Below are 19,916 nucleotides of genomic sequence, written 5' to 3'. Positions count from 1 at the left end.
TGTGCTCTTACACAAACTTAATTCACTAAACGCCAGATATTATTTCTTAACTTTTGAAATATAAGCTTCTGAGAACTATTTACTTTGTACTCTTATTAAAATTCTTACAGGTTTTAATCCAGACTGATCAAAATAAACAGGCATGTTAGCCCAATGCCTCCTTTGGGGTTATTTTCTTATACCCATATTGCAAATTTGGCACTTTCAAAATGTCTGTCAGCAGACGCATGCTATTATAGTAGCTATTAGCGTTTTCTTAATTTTGTCTTTATTACCAATTAGCGGATAATTCCTGAGCTTTACTAGTGAATTTTACAGGGTAAGAAGTATTTTCTGCACATAATAGCATGGCGAAGGGAAGGCTGGCAAAGATGCTGATAATGCCAGTTTATATTTTGGCTACTTCATCAGGAGTGGAATTTGGAAGTTCTAGTCAAGCCTCAAATACATCGTCGTAAGTATATTAAGTGTCTATCCTAAGCTTTAAGTCCTAATTTTGTCAGTTTGTACCTCAGAAAGGATGCAGCTACTGCTTTAGTTTCTGTGTGATCTTTAACCAGGCAAGCGGGGTTGCTGGAGCGACAGTTGTACAATAACATCTTTTAGCCGCTGTAACTGAAAGAGGCATGAGTTCAGAAACTTGACTTATCAACCTCCCCACTCCTGCTACATGAGCAGTGAGAGGCTGATACTCCCTTCAGTATGCCGAGGTCAGCAGCAGCGTGTGCTACAAACACAACCAGCATGAAACTTGACGTTCTACTGCAATAAGACAGAGGTGTGTGTGTGTTTTTTTTAACCACTCTGTTTTTCTTGACCTGCAAGAGTCACAATTTCTTTTTTCAGCTGGAGAAACAATTGCAAGCACGTGTGTCACATCTGAAGTAGTATCCTACATCTGTGAGAAGCACAGGCCTTTTTTTAAGTCTCGCTTAGGCTGTGGATGCACTGTCTTCGAGACATGTGGTATTCAGTAAATGGGCTTTGAACACACCCAGCGCTTACCATTGGTTCTTTCCTCTACCTTTAGAAATTCCTTTGTTTTAGTTGCTGAACATTATACATTTGTCCAGCATTTTGGCTGTGATGTTCCTCCCTGGAGACCTCCCCTGCTATATGGATCCTTGCACTATTGGCCATATGTTTTAGTTTTGGCCAAACAAACTCCCGGGTAGAATGAAGCTTGACCCGAACAATTCTACATAGGCGAGATTCGAAGAACAGAGTGATCTTTGACTGGTTGCTGCAAAGAGCAGCCGCACAAGATGGGCCACCGTGAGCGGCGGTTGGGCTTTGGTGCTTCGTCCTGTTTAATATCCTGGGCGGGTCTCGTGTAATTTTAATCTGCTGCTAAGTGCTGTTCTGTTAAGTGCACTTACGTGCAGCACTATTCTAAATAAGTATGTGATAATTTTAACATTGCTAATCCCTCTTCCCCAATTAAGACACAGAGACCGAGTTATAATACTTTGTTTCTATATGACGAGAAAGCAGCGGGGCTCACAAGTCAGCATTGTTAATGCTTTAAGTATATTTTAAAGGAAGGGCGTTTTTTAGGTCTTCTCACATTCGATGATATCTGGAAACGTTAAACTGACCGGGCGCTCATTTGACAATATTCAGTGGTTTATGTTAGATTTGATTATTCGACGTCCATCATTCTACATGTTTTTATGACTGAGTGTTTTCTTGGAATTGAGGTGTGTTGGAATTATGACGGTGTTGTGGCTGCAGTGTAAAATAGTTAAGCTGGATAGTTTTCTGTTTAGTGAAGTCGTGCTCTTTTTGTATTTAGAAGCTGCTTTAGAGGTTCAGGTTTTTTTTTTTATTGGTGGTTTTGTTTTTGATTACGCTTTGGGTGCCTTAGGGCATTTTTCCAGGCTTTAGAAGTGGCATCGGTATTGGGTAAATCGAGGTTAGGTGTAATGCCCTTCATAACAAATTTACTGACATCAAAATAGACGCCAAGAGCATAAGAGGCGTGACTGATGGGAATGGTGAGGAAGAATTCATCAGAATCACTGGAATTATGCAGCCGTGAATAGTCAAAATTATGCAGCAGGGGTGCAGCAACTCTTTAGCATAAAACACTTCTACCTAGCGGAATGGTATCTTTCATATTTTTTATGCAAGTTTCTTCTTAAGAGGTACTCGTGGAAGCAATACATTTGACCTTTAAAATGGATGCAATATTTTTGTGATTCATCTACACTGACTGTGCCAAGTGTTTGGCACTTGAATTTGTTTATAGAGCCATTTAAAACAATCCAAAGTTTCTTTCCCGTTTATTGGAATTAAATAAAAGTACTTAGGGGTGTTGTTTACTGCAGTAGACAAAAGCCCCCCCTTATCTATCAAATAAGAAGGAACGTTTACACTAAGTGTACAATGTTGTCACCTCTATAAACAGAGCAATCAATTTGCCCTCCTTTCTGCTTTTAAATATCTTATAAAAACATGGTTATTTATAAATATCTTCATGGGCCTGCATACAGCCCTTTATTGTCTCCTTCGATTCAAGGTGTATAATTAATGATCCATGAACTGTTTAGTCTATTTTTTAGGTTTCACCGAGGCACTGCATGCGCTGTCTTCCAGACATGTGGTGTCCAGTCTACGGGCTTTGAACATGCCCAGCGCTTACCATTGGTTGTTTCATTTGCTTTTAGAAATTCCTTTGTTTTTGATGGTGAATAGTATACACTTTTGGCAGTTTTGTTCCGCCCTGGAGACTACCGCTGCTACATGGATCCTTGCACTATTGACCATATGTTTTAGTTTTGGAGAACTGCTACTTCTTTCCAATTTCTCCTGGCCGCTCGCTTGGGCTTTTGTTCCTCTATGCGTTCACAATTGATGGACAGAATGCAGAACAATGTCATACATTCACCCCAGAACAGAGATCTGGGCCTAATCCATCGTTTTTTTGCTCACCATGCCATTCCAGTTTGAACCCAGCCATATGCAAATCAGTCTTGACCCTGTGCCTCATGGGAACAGTCCAGCCCGAACTGCCAAGCCAGGTCCTCCCTGGACTGGAAACAAGCATCCTAGGACCGGTTTCGGGGTTTCACCCGTCTTCAGCCAGGATAGCTTGATTCCAGTGGCATGGAGAGCAAGGGGCCCACGTCTGGGCATACCCTTTCCACTCGGGGTGACAAATGCAAAAACAACAATTGATGGACAGAATGCAGAACAATGTCATACATTCACCCCAGTACAGAGATCTGGGCCTAAATCCATCGTTTTTTGCTCACCATGCCATTCCAGTTTGAACCCAGCCATATGCAAATCAGTCTTGACCCTGTGTGAGTGTGAGTGTTTGATTGGTTCTGATGCTCCGTCCATCACTACCCCCTTTTGTACTGCTTTATTCGCCATAAGTTGGCAGGGTATGCTCAGACGTGAGTCCCTTGCTCACTTTGCCACTGGATTCAAGCAAGCCTGGCTGAAGACGGCTGAAATGCCAGAAACCGGTCCTAGGAAGCTTGTTTCCGGTCCAGGGAAGACATGGCGTGGCAGTTCGGGCTGGACTGTTCCCATGAGGCACAGGGTCAGAATGATTTGCATATGGCCATGTCTGAACTGGGGTGGCAGAGTGGGCTAAAGAACGGTGATGGATCAAACCCAGATCTGTTGACTGGGTGTGAGTGTTTGATTTGTTCTGATGCTCCGTCCATCACCACCCCCTTTTGTACTGCTTTGTTCGCCATAAGTTGGCAGGGTATGCTCAGACGTGAGTCCCTTGCTCACTTTGCCACTGGATTCAAGCAAGCCTGGCTGAAGACGGCTGGAATGCCAGAAACCGGTCCTAGGAAGCTTGTTTCCGGTCCAGGGAAGGCATGGCTTGGCAGTTCGGGCTGGACTGTTCCCATGAGGCACAGGGTCAGAATGATTTGCATATGGCCATGTCTGAACTGGGGTGGCAGAGTGGGCTAAAGAACGGTGATGGATCAAACCCAGATCTGTTGACTGGGTGTGAGTGTTTGATTGGTTCTGATGCTCCGTCCATCACCACCCCCTTTTGTACTCCTCTATGCGCTCACCCCATACGCGTTCACTAGAAGGGAGCTCAACCATTGCTATACTATGATCAGCATTTGAAAAGACATTTGAAATGTTGTTCAGTTTCGCCATTCTTTAATTGTATTTGTTCCGATGGGCATGTTTTTTGTAGGCACGGAGAGAGCAGACGCTGAGACTTGAACCCAGTTTCCCAGTCCCAAAGTCGACAGCTCTATATGTTACGCCACATCCTCCAACTTGAAAAGCACAGTGTACTTTATTAGTGTTTTCACTCCCTGTTCAAAAACCTCAATCAGGGATTCGGAAACGCAAACATCTGAAAAAGATTCGACTCTGGAACAGACTTGTTATTGACGATCTTAACAGTTTCCTGTCACAGAACCCTCCGGTTTTCTTAGAGAACCTGTGTGAGGCAGCTAACACTTTTGGGGCCCGGCTAAGGAGCTCTATAGACCAGGTGCTTCCGGTCAAATCCTCCATTTGCCACAGATCAAGGCACTCTGAACCATTATATTTGGAGCAACTTAGACTGGAAAGACAAAAGTGTCGCCGTTTTGAAAGGGAGAGGAGACTTTCCAATGATACCAAAAACAAGCAGGTCTATAAACAAGCTCTGCCTGATTATAAAAAGTTAGTACATAAGGAGAAAGCTTCTTATTTTACCACAGCCATATCTGCTAAAAACTAATCGAAGGAACCCTTTTCCACGGCGAAAAAGATAGCCAAATGCCCTGAGGTGACCATTTTACCATCAAACCAAACATTCTGTAATTCCCTGGCCATAGCGGGTTCTTACAGAGTGCTGCCCCAGGGAAGTCGCTATATTTAGGGTCTCCTGGTGATGTCACGGTAGAAATGGAAACCTCTCCGTTATCTGCTGATAGTAACAACGGAGGAGGTCATTAAGCTTTTGATGTCCACCAAATCCGGGTCCCCCCTGGATCCCTGTCCACCCAAAATCTTTCATCTCCTGCCAGAGGTTCTTTCCTCACATTTGACTGTTATCTTTAATCAAATGTTTCCTTCCAGGATTTTTCCGGTTAATTGGAAATTGGCGTCGTTCTCCCTCTTTTAAAGAAAGCCAATCTGGATGGAATAGACACTAATAATTATCGACCAATTTCCAGACTCCCCTTGCCCTTAAAGATGGTGGAGAAAGCCATGAATACGGTCATCTCTGATTATAGCATGCCTGTATAGACACTTCCCAGTTTGGTTTTAGAAAGCAACACAGTTCTGAACTGGCGTTGATCTCAGCTTCCGAAATGATTAAGCAGACCGTTGATGCAGAAGGTAAAGCAGAACTTGTGCTCCTTGACCTCTCTGCGGCATTTGATACAGTTAATCATCAGAAACTATTGCAAGTCCTGGAAGGGATTGGTTTTAAAGGAAAAGCGCTTGTGTGGTATCCTGGGTGTCATGGTGATCGTGGTGTCATAGTATTCTTAGGCTGTGGCACCTAGATCTCTATGGCTCTTTATTATGGCATGGGAATGTTCCATGCTGTGTTTCCTAGGCTTTAGAATGTATCTATTTGAAGTGTCATTTCAGCTGGAGAAGCTGTTATGTATTGAGAGCTGGCTGTGGTTTTGGATGGGTCCTAATACTCTTTGGATTAAACCTGCATGTTCCTGTTGAATCTCCTGAGCCAAGTGTCTTTATTTCATCTAAAGGAGATTCCCACATTGGCGTACTCGGCAGCTGGACCAAAGAAGGACCCAACATCCTCAACGCTCTTCCTTTTTTGTACAAGGTACTGTAATCTCCATCTTCAAACTATTAGGGGCTGGGAGCATTGGCCGCGAATTTACATTTACTTGGTCTACTGTAAAAAAAAAAACAAATCGTCGCGGGCTCGTCCCAATCTAGTCAAACTTTGTTAATCAAATCTCCTATAACATCTGCAATTCAAGGAATTTGGTTATTGATTTAATGGAAAGGAGCGTATCTCTTTTTTTTTTTTTTTCAGATCAGAAGTGTGGTGATTTTCCGTATGCCTGGCTGCTGCTTGCTGCCTCTTCGGTGATCGAGTCTGTGTGTGTTCGTTGGCATTGAAGACCCGCTCTCGTTGCGCTTGCTGCTTCATGGGAGCTCTTCACCCGTCGATCTTACAGGCATAATGATGACGTAGGAGAATCCGTCCAAGGGATTCAGCGATCCGTCTACGTCATCTGCGTTTCCAGAATTGAGTTATTTTTCTGTGACCAGTGCTTTCGGCAGATTCGCCACATAAGGATTCACTTAGCTTTCGAAACAACACGTCTGCGTTATTCAGTGTTATCAGCAGATTCGTCACAGAAGGACGTATTGGTACAAGCAGGAAGCGTCACTTCCTTCGTCACTACGCGCAGTGGAGGTTCCCCTTAAATGCGTGTCTCTTGCAGTATCGGCCCAATTTACTGTCACACGGCGCCTTGTGTTCGGTGTTCCGGTGTGCAAGTAACAAGGCTTGAAAGGATTCCGGTGTGCAAGTAACAAAGCTGGAAAGGATTGTATTATATTAAGGTACACTGCGTGCAAGTATTTTCCTACTGACATTAACAAGAAGTAATTTTAGTTCTAAAAATAGTACATCATAACGTCCAACTTCTCATTTGCATAACTTTTACACGACTGCAGTTCTAGAAGATTGAGCGATTAGACATCTTTGCTTATGTAATACTGCCATCTAGTGAACAACAACGTGAACTCATTTTTTCTCCTTCATCTATGTTATAGACTACAGTTTGCTGAACTTTTTCCTCATTTGGTTTTACATTGCTTTACTAAACTTACAGTTTGAGCACCTCTATGACTGAAGCATACTTTTAATATTAATAATTTATTTACTATTTTTTTTTGTTGTCCTCCCATTTGGATTGATTCAATATAGCATTTAGTAATTATGCAGAATGTCACCTCTTCCCCCCTTCTTTTTATCTGAACCTGGTGAGCCTAACATCAAATGGAAGAAATGGAAGAAGGTATTTGAGCGATATGCGAAAGTCTGTGGGGTGAGTCTTAGTGCAGAAAGAAGGACTTCCCTTCTTTTACATTGTCTTGGGTCTGAGGGACAAGATGTTTTTGATCATTTGGCAGATCTTACTGATGCTCAAAGCAGGGGTCTTAATGAATATGAAATCTGTATTAAGAAATTGGATAACCATTACTTACCAAAAGTCAGCACGATACTTGAAAGGTATCAGTTCACTAAAAGACTCCAAAATGAAGGTGAATCTGTAGAGGTGTATGTTACACAACTCAGGAAGCTAGCGTCGTCTTGTAAATTTGACCAACTATTAGATGAGAGAATAAGAGATCAATTTATGTTAGGTTGCAATTTGGAAAAATTTTGTGAAGAACTCTGGTTAAGAGATGAACCATCTCTAGATGAAGTATTACAAGTGGCAAAAAGGATCGAACACTCCTTAAAGTGTGTTGACACTTTAAAGAAGGATGTGCAGGTCTCTGTCCAAACTGTTAAAGAAGGGAACACAAGTAAAAGTGTGTCTAAAGGTGATGATACTGTTAAATCTAAAACTAAACCTTCTGCTCCAAAATGTTTTAGGTGTGACAAATTAGGGTATTATGCTAACGACAAGAAATGTCCTGCTTTGAAGGCGATTTGTGCCAAATGTAAGCGTAAAGGTCATCTCTCAGTGGTTTGTAGAACAATAAATTCAACCAGCAATGTTAAATCTATAGAAACTGAGTTTCAAGAAGAGGATTTTGGCTGTGGACAAATAGCAGTACAGGTTGAATCTGAAGTACAAGAATTTGTTTCCAGTGAGCGGAAATCTTGTCCTTTGGATATAATACAAGTAGAGGGTGAGTCAACTAAAGTACTTTTTGACTCAGGGGCCAAGATTACCATGATCTCTAAAGCTTTTTATCAGACAAAACTTGCAGGGAAAGTCCCTCTACTCAAAGCGGACATACGTCCGTTGGCATACGGAGGTGAAACCATACCACTGTTGGGATATTTTGTGGGTTTAATTGAATACTGTGGACGTTATGTATCGGGAAAGGTATATGTCTCTAGAAAGGGTGACAGTATCATCAGCTGGTTTCACCAGGCTGATTTAGGTGTCATGTTAGACCCTGGGAGTCCCTCACCCATCATTCTTAAACAGAATATTCAGAATGGTCACTTAAATCCTGATGGTGATATTATAGATGATGTTAAAAGAAAATGTCCAAAGGTGTTCAGAAAGGAATTTGGATGTCTTAAAGGTTTTTAATTGAACATCCCTCTACGCCCTAACTCACAACCTACTATGTGTAAAGTTAGCAGTGTACCTTTAGCAGTGAGAGAGGAGATGAAGAAAGAATTAGAGAAACTGAGAGATGGTGGAATAATTGAAGAGATCACCAACACTGAATGGCTTGCTCCGGTTGTCGCTGCACGCAAGGCGAATGGGTCTCTACGCTTGTGTGTGGCCTTGAGACAACTAAATAAGTGGGTGATTGTGGACAAATATCCACTACCTAACATCTCCGAGTTGCTTACATTACTGGGTGGTGCCAACGTTTTCAGCACAATTGATTTAGCTTCTGCATACCACCAAATTCAGCTAGAGACGTCTTCGAGGGACCGGACTTCTTTTATCACACCTTTCGGAACTTTTGGATTTGTTAGGATGCCGTTTGGCCTAGTGTCGGCGGCATCTGTATTTCAACGTGCTATGGAGAAAGTTCTTGAAGGGTGTGATGGGGTCTGTGTCTATCAGGATGATATTTTGGTATTTGCCAAGGATCACAAGGAGCATAGGAAATTGCTATATGATGTTTTAAACAAACTTGAAAATGCAAATCTAACTATAAAACTAGAGAAGTGTCACTTTGCAACCTCTTCCATCCATTATTTAGGGCACACGATTTCAGGAGCAGGTATTTCTCCAAAACCTGATTTAGTTGACACAATTTCTCATATGCCACCTCCATCTTCCAGGGAAGAACTTATGAAGTTTTTTGGGATGGCAGAATATTATAACAAATTTGTGGAGGGTTTTGCAGAACATTGCTCAAGCATGAGAGCACTTTTGAAGAAAGGTGTGGAATTCAAATGGTTTGAGGATTGTGATAAAGAATTTGTTTCTCTTAAGAAGAAACTCAATGAAGCGCCTAACCTTAAAGGTTTTGATCCTTCTAGAACATCTGTGGTAACTACACATGCAAGTGTTAAGGGTTTGGGAGCAGTGCTGCAACAAGAGGATGAAAATGGATTGGAAACCATTACTTTTGTTTCTAGAGGTCTGAAGGATACAGAATCACGGTATTCTGTAATTGAGCGTGAAGCTCTTGCTGTGTTCTGGGCTATCAAAACGCTTAAAAATTTTTTGTTGGGAACCAAATTCTTTGTTAAGTCAGATCACAAACCTCTATGTGAGATATTTTCAAAGAAAGGGATTGACCAAGTTTCTGGAAGAATTAGTAAGTGGGTCATAGCTCTTCAAGAGTATGATTTTTAGGTAAAATATATCCCTGGTATTGAAAACACAGTAGCGGATGCCCTTTCTAGGCTTGTAGAGGGTACTGATGATGAAGAGGATCCAGATGATTGGGTAGAGAGTGACTCGCATGTATGTTTTGTGAATGCTGGTATAATTGATGAGAATGATTGGCGCATTAAGTTATCTCTAGATCCGGTATTGTCTGAAGTGATGAATCTAATTCAAAATGGATGGAGCAAGAAAAATGTTGGGTCAAATGAAGCCTCAAAGTTTTGGGGTGTGAGAGATGAGTTGGGAGTGAGCAAAGGCATGCTCCTACGTGGAACTCGGTTGATACCCCCTTTGGAGATCAGGAAAGCCTTGGTGGATATGGCTCATGAATTGCACTCTGGTATGTCCAGGACCAAAGAAAGACTTTGTGCCTCATATTGGTGGCCTGGAATGGACTTACAAGTTGAAAGGGTTATCAGAGATTGCATGGTGTGTGCCACAAGTGAAAAATCAAAAGTTGTCAGAGTTCAACCTATGATTATCAGAGAATGTGCTCCTTGGAGAAAGGTAGCTCTGGATATTGTAGGTCCTATTCATTCGAATGGGCAACAAACTTACATTTTGGTGCTTTTGGATTTGTATTCGAGGTGGCCTGAGATACAGTTTACATCTGGCATAGAGACAAATCATGTAATTAAATTTCTTGAAATTGTCATGGCTAGAGAGGGATACCCAGAATCCATTTTGACGGATAATGGAGTACAGTTGGTTTCAAAGGAAATGGAGAGCTTTTTCAAGTTAAGAGGTATAAAACATAAGAAATGTTCTCTTTACCATCCTGAAACCAATGGAATGGTCGAGAGATTCAATAGGGTAATCAAAGAGACAATCTCTTTAGCAAAGAGTTCAGGGAAAAATTGGAAAGAACAACTTTTGAAAAAAATTGAAGACTACAGGGTGACTCCACATAGTTCAACGGGTCAGTCTCCCTTTGTTCTTTTTAACGAGAGGGCTCCTTGTACTCGTGTAGAACCTTCATGGGTTAGACGTTTGGAGGACTATGTTTGTAGCTCTTCATCTATTAAGAACATGGAAGGGTGGAGGAAAAGAGAAGTGCACAAATGCCTAGATAGGAAAGTCAATTTTGATGCAAGAAAGTCTACTAAACATACCGAAGTAAAGGTTGGAGACAAAGTAGTTATCAGACTTCCAGGTTCAAAAGTGAATTTCTCTAAGCCTATGCATGTTGTTAAAGTATTTAATAATGCTGTAAGAACTAATGATCATAAGATTTGGAATTTAGGAAGAATCTCTTTGTGTTCTGATCTTCATGTGGAGGAGGACGATACATCAAGAGATAGTAGAGTCTTGTTTGATTCATCACGGAAATCCTCAAGGGTTGTCAGGAAGCCAGAATATCTAAAAGACTATATTTCTTGATCTTGTGTTTTCTTGTATTGCAAATGTTACTTTCTCTTACTGACATGTTCGATTACTCTTGTTTTAATTTCTTTCATTTATTGTTAACGGGGGGAGGTGTGTGGTATCCTGGGTGTCATGGTGATCGTGGTGTCATAGTGTTCTTAGGCTGTGGCACCTAGATCTCTACTGCTCTTTGTTATGACATGGGAATGTCCCATGCTGTGTTTCCTAGGTTTTAGAATGTATCTATTTGAAGTGTCAACTGGAGAAGCTGTTATGTAGTGAGAGCTGGCTGTGGTTTTGGATGGGTCCTAATACTCTTTGGATTAAACCTGCATGTTCCTGTTGAATCTCCTGAGCCAAGTGTCTTTATTTAATCTAAAGGAGATTCCCACAGCTTGCTCTACTAAAATCATTCTTGTCAGGTCGGGAACAGTTTGTGGCTCTTGGTGAGTACAAGTCACTGAAATTCACACTGGCGTGTGAAGTACCACAGGGCTCGTCATTGAGCCCTACCCTTTTTAATATCTATGTTGACCACCTGGCAAGGCTAATTAGATCCTTGGGTTTCTCTGCTATTTCGCATGCAGATGATACCTAGATTGTGGTTTCAGTGACAGGCTCTCCAGACGAAACGGCGGCACAGTTCCACACCTGTCTTCGCCAGGTAGGGGACTGGATGTCCGCAACTGTTTGAAGCTGAATGCTAGTAAGACTGAAGTCTTACTTTCTGCAACTATACCAACTTCTGGGCCCCCGCTCTGTGGCCCTCAGAGTTTGGTTCGCTCCCCAACCCAAAAAATAAGGATAAAAACTTGGGTGTTACGTTTGACTCTATGCTCTCCTTTGAAGGACATGTTAATCAGGTCACTTCCGCCTCCTTCTATACTTTAAAAATACTGAGAAGGATTCTCCCATTCATTCCAGCTGACTTGAGGAAATTAGTTGTTTCGGCACTTGTTTTATCCAGAGCCGACTATTGTAACGGGCTCTTTATGGACCTCCACAAAAATTGCCTCAATAAGTTGTAGATTGTGCAAACTGCTGCAGCGAGCCTCTTGAACAATATCCCAAAACATAATTCGGCCTCTATGGCGCTCAAAAAACTTCACTGGTTGCCAGTGAACAGGCGGATAGAGTTTAAGGCTCTCTGCATTGCGTTCCAAGCCACTCACGATATTGGACCAGCATTTAAAAAAAAAAAAAGAATTTGCAGCCGTGTGTTCCTGCCCGCCAGCTCCGCTCGGCGCATTTTCATAACCTGGTAGTTTACAGGTTTAAAAAGTGCGCCAGGGTGGGAAGGAGTTTTCTGGTCTGTACGACCAGACTCCAGTACACACTTCCGGTGCGGCTTAAGGAAGAAACTCACCTGCTGCCATTTAGGAAGGAATTAAAGACGTGGCTTTTTAATCTTTAAGGCGGTCTCTATTGGTCTTGCCTGTTTTGTGCTGAGCTAGCGCCTTGATACCTTTGGGTGAATGTTTTGCGCTTTATAAGTCTCCATTTCATTTCATTGGCTTTCATTTGGTTTGCAGGCAGACACTAAATCTAATTCTGCTCATATGCATATAATTATACTTTAGATTGTCATAATAGGTGGCATTGCACAGAAAACTGGCATTCTACGGCATCATTCCAACTTGCTGTTCTGTAATATGGAGGACCTTTATTTACTGTCTTGCTAAAAAAACAATTTCCAAAGGGTAAACTATTCACCTGTGACCCTCGCAAGCCCAATGTGCAGCGCCAGAGCCCAAATTCTAGCCCTCGTTTTCCGCAGCCCACTCCTTTACTGTCAGCCCCCATGATGGATGGAGGGCAGTAAAACTCAGCAAGAAAAAAAGCTGTATCCTCTATTTCTGCCCATTTGCTTAACGCACTTTTGGAATCTCATTTTTCAGAATAACTTTTCAAGCCCTATTCTGTTTTGCAGAAGGATGGCTGCCCCCCTCTCGTTGCAGTGCTCTTGAATGCTTCGGTTGTCCACCTTAAAACTTTCTTCGCACTGCTGCCCATTTCACTATTGTTCAGCAGTGTGTTTTCAACAATTCTGCTATACAACTGGTAAGCTGCATATGGATATATAACTACCAACTGCGAAGCCAGGAGATGTACTTTGGTTTCACCACGAGAAGAAAGTCTGCAATACATAAATTCACATGTTCTCAGATAGGAAAGCTAGAGATGGATGAGACCTGACATAATTTCAACAGGCTAAGTGGGTAAGACGTTACATCCTCTGGTGGGAGTATATCAATTGGTGTATTTATGAAAGCAATCGCCTTCCTTCTGAAAGAAATGGCTACAACATTAAGAGAATAAAAGCCTCCGACTTGGAAATATAACAATCTTTGAACTTCTTTTTTTTTTTGTAAATCTTTTTATTATTTTCAGACAACAAAAAAACACAAAACAGGTCACACAAGACAGGTCTCTTTCATGCAGTGCATCTAGGGTGGAGCAGCACCGGGAACTTATGAGGACAGTCAAAAGACCAGGCTAACAGCCCGAACCGGCCTGCAGCCTATATGGCGTCAACACTTTCGAGGCCGGATAGGCGGGCCCGCGGTGGCTCAACTATATCCCCCCGGTATGCGTTCCAGAGCGACCACACCTCCTCCCATTTCCTGGGACACCCTCGTGCCGTGTATACCGTCTTTTCCTGTAGCATACACCAGTCCATATCGTTCTGCCAGTCCCTCAATTTCGGCAGGGTCGATGCCCCCCAGAGGCGGGCTATATTCCTTTTGGCAACCATTTGTCCCAGTGTGACCCATAGTCTCCCCCGTTGGAACAAGTCCGTGGGTTCCCAAATGTTCAGCAAGCATCTCTTAGCCTCCGTGCGTATCTCAGTTTCCCACACCTCCCCCATACAGGACACCACTCGCCTCCAGTACCGCTGTACCCCCGGGCACTCCCATAGAATATGAAAAAAGGAATCTCTCTCTCCACACCCCCGACGGCACAGTCCCTCCCCTCCCCTACCCATCACCTGGAGCCTGGTGCAGGAGACATATACCCTGTGCAAAATTTTTAACTGCACCAGTCGGAGTCTAGCTGATATCGCTACCTCCCTAGGAGACCCCAGCGCGGTAATCCACTCCTCATCATCAATCTCCAGCCCGTCTGCCACCCATTTCGCTTTCAGGGAGTCTAGGGGGTCGGGGGGGTTATTAATCAGTTTTTTGTATGTGAGGGAAATGGCATGCTCCGGCATGTGGCCGTCCAACAGCCTGTCCTCAAGCGGGGAGGCCTGCGGAGGGCGGGTCCCCGGAGGGATGTTAGCTCGAAGGGAGTGACGGACCTGGAGGTACCGGAAATATTCTGTTCGCGCCATGTCGTAGGTGTCCTGGAGGTAGTCAAATGGTCTGACCCCCTCCGGCCCCCAAAGGTCCCCCACCCGGGAGATCCCAATGAGGTCCCAGTTTCGGAACCCCTTCGTGTGCCTCAGGCTGCCCAATCTCTCTGACGCCCACAGGGGGGTGGCCAGTGTAAGTGTGTTAGCCCACCCCAGCGCCCGGTGCGCGGTGTGCCATATTTGAACTGAGTGTTTCGTTGGCCCCGTGAGGTGGAACTTGCCCGGTCTAGAGTATAACGCAACGTCGTAGTTCCCCCCTGGGAGCAACCACCTGTCCATCCCGTACCCCGGGTCGTTGCCGTCGCAGTATGTCCCCTGGTTTATTGCCGACAGGTGGGCGGCCCAGTAGTACTTGCGGATATCCGGGAGAGCGATCCCCCCATCATACCACCCCAGGGTGAGCTTCCGCAGCGCTATTCTGGGCGCTCCCAACCATAGGAGGGCCCTCTGTGCCGCCTCCACCGCCGCAAAGTACGAGGCAGGCACCAAGTCCGGATGGTTTTGGAGCGCATACAGAAACCTAGGGAGGGCCATCATTTTGAAGAGGGCCGCGCGGCCCAGCAGCAACAGCGGCAGCCGTTGCCACGAAGCTGAGTCACGCTGGAACCGTTGCAGCGGCGGCATGAGATTCCTTTCAAACCGGAGGGCTTTATCCAGTGTGACAAACACTCCGAGGTATCTAAAGCCTTCATCCGCGATTGCTAGTGGACAGGTGTACGGCAGTCTGGGGGGGTCGCCGTGCAGAACATAAAGGACGGATTTCGCCCAATTGATATCTTTGAACTTCTTAAACACACAGAATGCAATAAAAAAAAACTATAAGTAATGCAGAATTAATACTCAAGGATTCATTGGGAAACTCAAAACTGTAAATGTTTTGCGATCAACGATTCTGGAATGAAACTTCAATGGCAAGAGTTCAATTTGAAATGTAGTAGCAGAACTCTAGCCTTCGGCTGGATTTAGCACTATGTAAATGAATAAAATGGCCACTAGGGTCTTTGCAGCCAATCTGAAGAAAGAAATTAGCGACGACTGTGTTGCATCCAAACTAAAAGAATAGTCACTTGGTAGAACATGGGAAAATGTCCGCGGTATAAAATGCCGCAAACAATACAAAGACCTTTAGATCCCAGTAGACACCCAATGGGGTACCTGGGAAGCAGTAGTCTCATATTCAAGGGGCCAACTGAGAACAAGGAGACCATAGTCCTAACCTCAGATTTTCAATTTGAGCAAACACGTGCAACACTAGGAAATTCGCTGTATGTCCCTCAAGCATCAGTTACCTTATCTGTCAAAATTGGAAGTGCTTGCTAACTGGCTAAACACCAGTATTCTACACTACACAAGACAAGCCTCAGAAAAGCAAATTTGTCTTGCATTTTTAGGAAAATGTTTTGGTAGTAGTTGGGTCACTTTCTGTGTGGTGCTCCCAGCTGCCCTGGTGTGAAAATCCCATAATCATGTAAAATCTAGGGCTACAATAATACAGGCAGTGGTGTCCTTAAAGGAAAATGTTTTCTAAAGAAGTCAGAAGATGAAATTTGTGTTGGAAAGGTATATACAGCAAAGTACTGCATTGTAAATACCTTTGGCAAAGTTCTAGTATTTTGACTGCAGCTTTAAGAAAAAACAAGTACGCACTTTGCTTTTTGATTAAAAAAAAACATAAATCCAACAACATATTATGACAGCAAAGCAAAACATATGGATGATTAGGAGTGATTAATGAATAGCACTGTAACTTTATATCATGCTGATGCATACAAACAGCAAGCACTTCCAGAATTTAGAAAATCTATAAAATGCAATTAAAATGTAATCAAGTCGCCAAATAAATTACATCAAACACGCAGTAGCTCTCAAATAAAAGTTAGACATCCTGCATTTACAGTCTAACACAAGGGCTACTTGACACCATCATCTAAACCTAATACGATCACACATAGTACAATGTGACCGTCATCAAAATGCCATGGCAGCAGTATGACATTCTGAACGCCAAACACCCAGAATGCATTATTTGAGGGTCAAGGACATCCTATTTTTGTTTTTATTTTGTCCACCAAAGAAGTAGGCCCACACTCCTGCAGCACACATCCTTTGACTACCAGTTTACAATACATCAGTATGACTCTGTGAAAGAAGATTTTCTGGTCGCATCCATTTTCATTAAGGAACCACTACCTACCGAATTGCTTTACACTATTATAGGACAGCTTCAAATTCAGTAAATCCTTAAAGACCCACCTTTTAACTATGGTATTCTGATAATACAATTTTCCCAGCGACTACCTATACTAACTGTATCTTAGTCTGCCGGACAGATACCCAAGACCAATCATCCCCAACCTCTGGGCTCTGGACGACTATGTAATCAAGCATCAACACTCCTTTGATCCTTTAGTGGATCTATTATCAGAGGAGGATGTAAGTTCTTTTGTGTATTTTGCGCTATTCCCAGGTCGAAAACAGCTCCCATACTTTGTGCACTGTGAAGCTTCTGCGTGCCGTTTAGTGGTGCAATATAAAAACTCTAAATAAAATAAAAGACTGTATGACACCAAGTCAAAATCTGTAAACATTTGTAGAGTTGTTCAAGCATATATATGATTCACTACTGCAAAAGCATACTGTGAGCTCTAAGATCAACTTGTATTCCTGACAGTTGATCCAGTATATTAACTGTGCACGTTTGCAAAACGTGACAATTTGTGGCTATGTATAATGCTCCTGGGTTAAATGCAAATACATGCAGGAGGAGGAACTCAAGACTAGTGATTGCATCCAAAATAAAAAGTACACCCCAAAAAATTACAATTTGAAAAGAAAGGTTTTGCTACTCTATTGCACAACTTCAGTACAATTTCTCTGCACCATCATTAAGTAAATAGTTTTTTAATGAAAGAGAGTAATAATGGGGAATCAGTGTAAAACCGTTATAGGTAATATGAAAATAAAAGAGGAAGCCAACTCTAAAAGAAAGCTTAAAACAAGCATTTACAATGCAATAGGTCTCGCATTTGCAAGACTTAGAACAATTGGTTTTGTAAATATAAAAGAGGGCGCCGTGTTCAAATATAAACCCCATGCAAACTCTTCACAGTGAATGCAGGAGAAATCCAACAGCCCTGGGTCAGCAAACAAGATTTTGCTAACCTTCCTCCCTTGCTTTTGCTCAGTAAATGCAGACAAGTGGAACACCAAAAAGCAGCCGTTCAGATAACCTGCACCGTGTCTGCTGGAAGCCACTGTCTCCATGGCCTGTCCATGCGATTGTGTCTGCTAGAACATGTACTTGCCTTAGTTTGAGTCTCTCAGTGGGCCTGCTGCTTCAAATTAAAATCCCTTTAAGATTCCTAAATCATGAGGGCACCCGTTGTTCATCAGCAGGTTTTTATTTACAAAGTCAGTGAATTCTGGGAATGTTAGTGTTCTTTCAGCTCACTTACAACAAGTATACTTTCACACCTGAAAAAAACGGTTTGACCAAGTCATGAAGTGGAACAGGTGTGCTCTTGTGACATGGAGTCATGTGGCAACCTCGCTTGATATTCCTCTCTCTGAACACTCCTGCACTGTATTTACTTTAAGATTTTCACTGCTAGGCCCCCCCCTCCCCCCCCCAGTGCTAAGCCCTTTTTTTGGCAATTTGGGGTAGTTCGCACATAGGCCCCTGTACCTTTTTGACAACATAAGGTATCCACGCCAAATTTTTGTCCTTTTCTTCCAACATCATGGGGATTCTAAAGGTACCCAGGGTTTGTGGATTCCCCTAGAGGGGACCCAAGAATTAGCTAAAATACAGCAACATTTAGTTTTGTTTGGGAAAAATGGGAAAAAAGTGCTGAAAATGAAAGCATCTTTTTAGGTCGAGCCTTAGCGCAGAGTGCATGCGCTGCCCTAAGGATATGGCCTCTTGCAGCTGAACTCCACATTTCACAAGCTTGTGCTTGTGTGGATTTTTCAGCATTAATTTAATTGGCGTTTGCGTGCGTCTTTAGCATGCAATTGGGTAAAGGCGGGTGCATGTCCCGCCTTTCCCAGCCAATGTAACTGCCCACGGCCTAAGGCTTGCTGTTACGCGCACGGGCACCATCTATTTTAAATTATCATGCCCAGACGCGGGCGCGATAATTGAAAACAGATTGCCTGGTGCTCGCTCTCGCACGCACCACTCGTGGGCTTATTCTTGCCTGTCTTCCCTCCCATATTGTGCCTTTCACCTACTCCTCCCCGTTTACCAGTTGTGCCTTTTTGCACCACTCGTGGGCTTGTTTTTCAAAAGTAACCAGGCTGTGCCTGTTAAACTAATGCTGAAGGAGTGGGTCAGTCCGTTGTCTCCTCACAGCCCTTAAGCACCACAGAAGGGAAGGCAATGAGAGGTTAGCCATCATAATGATGCACAATGATTTCAGAAGTCGTAACAATGAAGAGCATATTTCAGTCAGCAATTCTGCATGTATGGCTTTTGCCATACTGCTTTTTTTACGTGCAGTACATACAAACTGGTGTATTTAACCCAAGCGAAAGAATATGGAGTTTATTTCATTCTATGAGCCAGAATCAAAGAAATTGGAATTGAATACGGACCCCAGTCTTCTTTTGTAAATGGTTACAGAACGGAGCTTTGGAGAAAATAATTGTTTTCCCAGGTTAGTAAAGCTGTGCTGCTTTAATATGGTATTTTACCTTTTCATTGAAGTAATAAACGAGTGATAGTGCTGTCATTAGTACACTTGTAACAAATAACAGATGTTATTTGGCCACATTTACTTTCACTGGCAAGGCATAAACTTCTATATTGGCAAGTCTAGTAAATACAAATAAAACTGGTCAGGGCCATGTTTTTAGGGGTGGTCTGCTCTTCAAACAGATCTCAGAATAAACGTCACTCCACTGTATGGACAAACACAATGTTGTATGGGCAAACACTGCTCCGTCGTGGTGGAAATGAAAGTATTGGGAAGCTTTGCGAACAGCGGTCTGGAAGGGTGCACTTTTGTGTCTCTTCTATGCACTTAATTATTGCATTAGGAATCGATGTACTCAAGTAGTGAAGTTCGTCAGCAAGGCGTTCAACACCATATTGGTGCAACTTTGATTATGGTACGTAAGTATGATAAGGTGTTTCACTGAATATACAATGGAAGCCATAATTTTCAAAAGTACGATAAAACTGGGAGGTCAGTGTGAGGTATGTTCTTAATCGTCCCGTTTCATTTGTAACACATCTGTCTTTGATGGGGAAATATTCCAGAAGCATTCACCTTTTTCTGTTATGATAATGCCTGTAATAGTTGTTTGGGGAGGAGTTGGGACACCTTGAAGATCCTCGATTTGCATACATACATCAGTACTCCTTACTGCCGACCAGCAGATCTAGTCTCCAGCGGCGGCCTGGCTTGGATCTACCTGCTGCTCTTTTGCCCGGCCTCCTTATAAAGTACCTTTTTTATTTCTTTCTCCGTACTTGCTGGGTGGCAGCCAGCGTGGAGTATTAAAACGTATCTCCAGCCAGATCGAGACGCTTTCCGCTTTTAGGACCCAGCTGAGAGAACGCTGAGTCTGAAAAGTAGCGACTCTGTTTTATATCCAGTTGTACATTCTTGAGCCTAAGTGCGAAGATACTCACAGTGTAATGTTTACTGGTGGAGAGTCACAAGGCCTTACAGTGGTGGAGG

General features: G+C 43.0%; 1 protein-coding gene across 3 annotated transcripts in view; it reads right to left on the bottom strand.

The window, feature by feature from the left end:
* Positions 1 to 19,916, bottom strand: part of ICE2 (interactor of little elongation complex ELL subunit 2) — an 825,537-nt gene that overhangs the window by 724,546 nt on the left and 81,075 nt on the right. The window lies entirely within an intron of this gene.

This window comes from Triturus cristatus, chromosome 3_2, assembly GCF_964204655.1.
Source record: "Triturus cristatus chromosome 3_2, aTriCri1.1, whole genome shotgun sequence".
Lineage (NCBI taxonomy): Eukaryota > Metazoa > Chordata > Amphibia > Caudata > Salamandridae > Triturus > Triturus cristatus.
This window is presented reverse-complemented; position numbering and strand designations above follow the sequence as displayed.